This window comes from Scomber scombrus, chromosome 1 (assembly GCF_963691925.1).
Source record: "Scomber scombrus chromosome 1, fScoSco1.1, whole genome shotgun sequence".
Taxonomy (NCBI): Eukaryota; Metazoa; Chordata; class Actinopteri; order Scombriformes; family Scombridae; genus Scomber; species Scomber scombrus.
Window position 1 is genome coordinate 37,337,005 of NC_084970.1, and position 6,000 is coordinate 37,343,004.

At 41.4% G+C, this 6,000-nt stretch overlaps 1 protein-coding gene across 1 annotated transcript in view; it reads left to right on the forward strand.

Moving 5' to 3' along the window:
• Positions 1-6,000, forward strand: part of kifc3 (kinesin family member C3) — a 60,967-nt gene that overhangs the window by 693 nt on the left and 54,274 nt on the right. The window lies entirely within an intron of this gene.

Consider the following 6,000-nt stretch of genomic DNA (forward strand, 5'->3'; position numbering starts at 1 on the left):
GACACACACACACTGAGAGAGACACACACATACACAAACATAAAAACACACTGAACTACACACACACAGACAGACAGACACACACACACACACACACACACATATAGATAGACACACACTGAATTACACACACAGACACACACACATACACAAACATAAAAACACACACAGAAGTACCAAGACTAAACTACACACCTCACTCACACTCTCAGACACACACGTGTCCTTGTCTCCATGGCAACAATATTGATGATTTCAGCTCTGAAGCATATTAATATATTTATTAATAAATTGCAGCTGTGTGTTGAGTTTAACCGGCAATCCAACAAAGTGTGAAGTCACAATAGCTGAGAACAGACACAGACACACACACACACACACACACTGAAACACACACACACACACACACACACACACACACACACACACACACACACACACACACACCTCACAGACAGTTTGTGGTTTCTCTGTTATTATAAACTTCCTGACGCATCATAAATTGGCTATTATTTCTCCTTTAAAAACAAATATTACATCATTGTGTGTGTGTGTGTGGTTCAGTGTGTGTGTGTGTGTGTGTGTGGTTCAGTGTGTGTGTGTGTGTATGTGTATGTGTGTCTGTGTGGTCTCAGCTACTGTGATTTCACTCTGTGGGTTAGACTCCTGGTTGACGGATGATTGACGAAGTGTCTGAACGTTTTTATCTTCATCAGATTTCAGCTGAGTGTTCGTCAGATGTCTGAACTCTGAGCTAGTCTTCACTTAACATCTGTAACTAAAGACTTTAAACTTTAAGTGTGTGTGTGTGTGTGTGTGTGTGTGTGTGTGTGTGTGTGTGTGTGTGTGTGTGTGTGTGTGCGCTGAACGTCTCCACACAGCTGGATTTATGTGTTTTTCCTGTCGTTGTGAGGACATCTGGGACACAGACACACACACTGACACACTGCCTGGTTTCCTGTGTGTGTGTCTGCGTGTGTGTGTGTGTGTGTGTGTGTGTGTGTGTGTGTGTGTGTGTGTGTGTGTGTGTGTGTGTGTGTGTGTGTGTGTGTGTGTGTGTGTGTGTGTGTGTTTTTGTGTGATGACAGTAACATCAGTGTGTATGGAGGAGGCAGCGGCCGGCCTTCAGGGTGTGTCCGACCGCTGCAGCAGAACATTTCCTATAAATAAACTCAGATTTTCTCTCTTTCATCGAGGAGGAAGTTTCTCCATCAGATATTTTACTGACGTGGACGAAGCAGAAACTAAAAGTCCTTCAGTCTGTTTTATGATCATTACAGACTAAACCAACCCAATACTCATAGAGCTGCATGAGAACACACTTATGACCTCAGAATATTAAGAAGAGTAAGAACAGAAGAAGAGATTAGAGACCCAGAATGAGTTTATGGTTAACTGGGATCATATTAATGTTAATTGTCAGCAGCTTTAAAACCATTGAAACCAGTTTTGGCTCATTTTCACAACCTGTGGTGTCACTCATGTTAGGGCTGGGCAATTAATCTAAAAATAATGGAAACCGACATTTAGAAATTCTAATCGACTGTGTGTGTGAGCAGTGATTGACAGCTGTCAGACACTCCATCAGACACCATCCTGGCTCTGATTGGTTCTTGTTGTCCGGTCGCGTTGGATTCTGGCAATTTGCAGTAGGAGCAATAGATGGGGCTAAATGAGCCTGTTTTTTTTTTTTTACAGATGACTAGTTTCATGTAATGCTCTTTACATAGTGACAGTCTTAGCAAATATGACAAAAAGTTACTTTTATAAGACTTACCAACTGCAGCTTTAATATAAGACAAAATTATTTATAAAAGACAGATTATAATAGACTGAATCTGAGCATTAAAATTTCTAATATAATTTGAATGTTAAAAATAATAATGAAAAGTCGAATGGGTTATTTTTTGTATAGTTTTTTTTAGAGATGTTCCGATACCATTTTTTCCCTCCCGATTCCGATACTTGTGCTGTGGGTATCGGCCGATACCGAGTACCGATACCAGTGTGTTAAAAACAATTTAAAAATCATACTACGCCTGCATGACGGCCTGGCTCAGGTAAAACCCTGTAAAACATGAATGAATGCAGCAGATGGAAACCATTTATTTTTAAATAGAAAAGTATAAAACAGTAGTGCAACTTAAATAAATAAATATAGGAATTTTTTTTTAAATGAATGTCGCCGTCTTACTGGTGGGAACATCCACTGTGAAGTTCTGCCAAACCGCCGACATGATGCGCTAACGTTAGCTCCTTGTAACAGGCGTCAGCTGATCAATGCTTCTTCGCCCCTCTAAAACAGCAGCACAGCACAACTGTTTTAAGAGCAGCGAAGAAGAACTGTGTCGGAGCTAACTGAGCTAACGGAGCTAACGGAGCTAACCAGTAAATAGATTCCTATTTCTAATAAATTACGTGGTATCGGATCGGTGCCTGGACTCCAGTACTCAACGATACCGATGCCGGCATTTTCAGCAGTATTGGAGGCATTTCCGATACTGGTATCGGAATCGGAACAACTCTAGTTTTTTTAACTTTTTGATTTTTTTTATGACCCTACTGAAGGCCGTAAGCTGAAACACGTTGGTGTGTTAATAAAGTTTCTCTCTACTACTAAGTGTTGATGGAGCTTTGACTCTTTTTCCTTCTCTGTGCATCTTTAGAAGAAGGTGAAGTTCTGCCAGAAACCTTCGTCCTGTTTTTCTCATCTTCACAACCGAGAAATGTTCATCTTTAAGTCTGATATCCAGTTTTTATGATTCATTCATTCATAGTTTCCAGATGTATAAATCTCATAAATCTTCTCCTGGACAGTGTTCATGAATCACAGTTTCATCATCAGAACAAAAGATGATAGAAAATAAAAAGTATTTGATTCTGGTCGTTGGATTCAGTGTACGAGTTATTTTCAGTTTCAGACTTCAGTGACTTCCTGTCTGTGTGTGTTGAGATTCCTGAGCTGTACATGGTAAGAAGGGACAAACACATACCAGCAGCCTGAGAAACGGCTTCATTCAGCGAGCTGCAGCCGCTCAGAGAAACTTTAAAGATTAACTTCATGTTTGCAGGCGGCTGGAGTTCAGGGTCAGAGCTGCTGTTTGTTCACTTTGTCAAGTTTTTATCTCCAGAAACAAAGAAAAGGTCTACAGTTAACTTCATGTTGGTTTAACCCTCCTGTTTTCCTCCAGTCAAGGGAGAGAGGAAGGAGGGAGGAGGAAGGGAGGGAGGAGAGGAAGGAAGGAAAGGAGGTAAGGAAGAAGGAAGGGAGGAAAGGAAAGAAGGAAGGAAGGAAGGAAAGAAGAAGGAAGGAAAGGTGGGAGGGAGGAAAGGAAGGAAGGAAGGAAGGAAGGAAAGAAAGCAGGGAGGGAGGGAGGAAAAGAGGAAAGAAGGGAGGAAAGGAAAGAAGGAAGGAAGGAAAGATGGAAGGAAGGACAGGAGGGAGGGAGGAAGGGAAAAAAGGAAGGATGGAAGGAGGGAGGGAGGAAGGAAGGATGGAAAGCAGGGAAGGAAGGAAGTAATGGAGGGAGGAAGGAAGGGAGGGAGGAAAGGAAAGAAGGGAAGGGAGGAAGGAAAGGACGAAGGGAGGAAGAAGGAAGGAAAAGAGGGAGGAAAGAAGGAACAGTCAAACAGACGGGGTCAATTTGACCCGGGAGGACGACACGAAGGTTAAAAACACGTGACGCTTGTTGTAGTTTGAGTTATTTGAGGTTTGCAGACGTCAGTCAGGAGTTCAGATGTTGTGTAAATGTGATGAGACAGGAATGCAGCAGCGTGAGGTTCGGTCTTATGTGAGGAAATGAGATTTACTGCTCGCTAATCATATTCATCTCTGCAGTCTGAACCGTTTCAGAGGTTCAGTGACGACAGGAGAGAGAAGAAGTAGTAAAGTAGTCGTTGTGGGAAAAGCTGCAGATTGAAAGATTGAAGAGGTGAAAATGAAACAGATGTCAAACAGATGAGAGAGAACCAATGAAGAGAGACGTCTGTTTACATGACGACGGGTTAGTTTAGTTTTAAAAGTTCGCCCGACCACAAACTGTAAAAGTGTTTACTGTGTTTTCTTCAGTCAGCATGATGTGAAACCAGCGTGCACGTGTGTTTGTCCTCGTGCACGCTGGTCTGAAACTGTCCTCAGTCTTATAATCAGCCTGTTATAATAACTACTTTAGTTTGATGATATATTGTCTCAGAAATAATCACGATAAACTATATTATTGTCATTTAAAGTCCGTGTAAAGTAAGAATAAATATGTGTTCTGAGTTTAACATACCATAGAAAAGTGTGTTGTTAACCACCCTGCCAAATTTGTATGATTAAAATAATCGCCAAATATATGAAATTAGGCTTCAAAGTTGTGTAAAAGTCTGCCTATTTCTCTGCTCCCAAGCGCTGTGGGAGTGGCCGCCTGCATTCTATCAAAAGGCCACCAGGGGGCGACCGTTTTGGTGTCAAAAGGACTTCCGTCTCTATACAAGTCAATGGAGAATTCACCAACTTCTCACTTGATTTCTAACCTCAGTAAACGTTTTCAAAATGTGTTTATGGTCTCAATCGCTAGTTTAAAGCCTTCTTCAATGCAGTATGATGTTCATTTGGGACATTTTGGCCTCCCTGATTTTATATGTGACGATAAAGCAGGGTATGCATTAGGGCGTGGCTACGTGGTGATTGACAGGTTGATTGGTTCACAGGTTCAGGAGGGCGCCTCATGCTCCTCCTGATGCCCATATAAGTACAATCCATGTTTTTATTTTTCCCAGCATGCACCTGAATTTCTTCAAGATGGCGCTGCTCAGATCCGATACTATTGGCCTCCGAGCAGCAGTCCACAAACCAATGGGTGACGATTTCTGGACTAGAAACTCAGGAACACACAGAGTTTAAGTGCTGACGGAACAGACAGAGACCTGTGGTGAGGAGGATGATGATGATGATGATGATGGAGTCGCTCTGGTTAAATGCAGCTGTGTCTCTGAGTGAAGCAGATCACATGTTGGAGGTTTGACGTTAGGACTCAATAATTCATCTAAACTTGTAATCTAATCTAAACAGCTGATTAACAGCTGACTGCAGTTATTAAATCACAGGAAGCACAAAATGCATCAGAATATAGATCACCAGTACAACATTTAATATGAAATATTGTGGCTCTGCAGAAACAAAAACAATAAGACTTATTAAGAATTATTTTAATGTTTTCAGTGAAAATAATATGTAGATAATTTCAATTTCAATCAAAATCACAATTCAGTAATAATAACACAAAAATAACAATAAGAATCACAATTAGATATTTTCTCTTAGCTCACGACTAATGTTAACACAAAGTCAGCCTCAGAATGACATCGATGTCAGCAGCTGATTGGACTCGTCAGACATGAAACTGTGTGTGTGTGTGTGTGTGTGTGTGTGTGTGTGTGTTTGTGTGTGTGTGTGTTTGGGTGTGTGTGTTTGGGTGTAGTTACTGGTTTTTAATGTCTCTTTTAAACATGATGACATCACACATCTACGTATGTTTGTGTGTGTGTGTGTAGTTCAGTGTGTGCGTTTATCTTTCTCTCTATATATATACGTGTGTCTGTATGTGTGTAGTTCAGTGCCTCTGTGTGTGTGTTTCTATATATGTGTGTGTAGTTCAGTGTGTGTTTCTCTCTGTATATATGTGTGTGTGTGTGTTTGGATGTGTGTGTGTGTGTGGGTGTGGTTATTGATTTCTAACGTCTCTTTAAAACATGATGACATCACACATCTTAACTCAGCCTGTGTTTTTATTATGAGACATTTTATGACTGAGTTGGGGTGTGTGTGAGAGTCAGTGTGACGCAGGGTGTGTGTGTGTGTGAGAGTCAGTGTGTGTGTGTGTGTGTGTGTGTGTGTGTGTGTGAGAGAGTCAGTGTGTGTGTGTGTGTGTGTGTGTGTGTGTGTGTGTGTGTGTGTGTGTGTGTGTGTGTGTGTGTGTGTGTGTGTGTGTGTGTGTGTGTGTGTGTGTGTGTGTG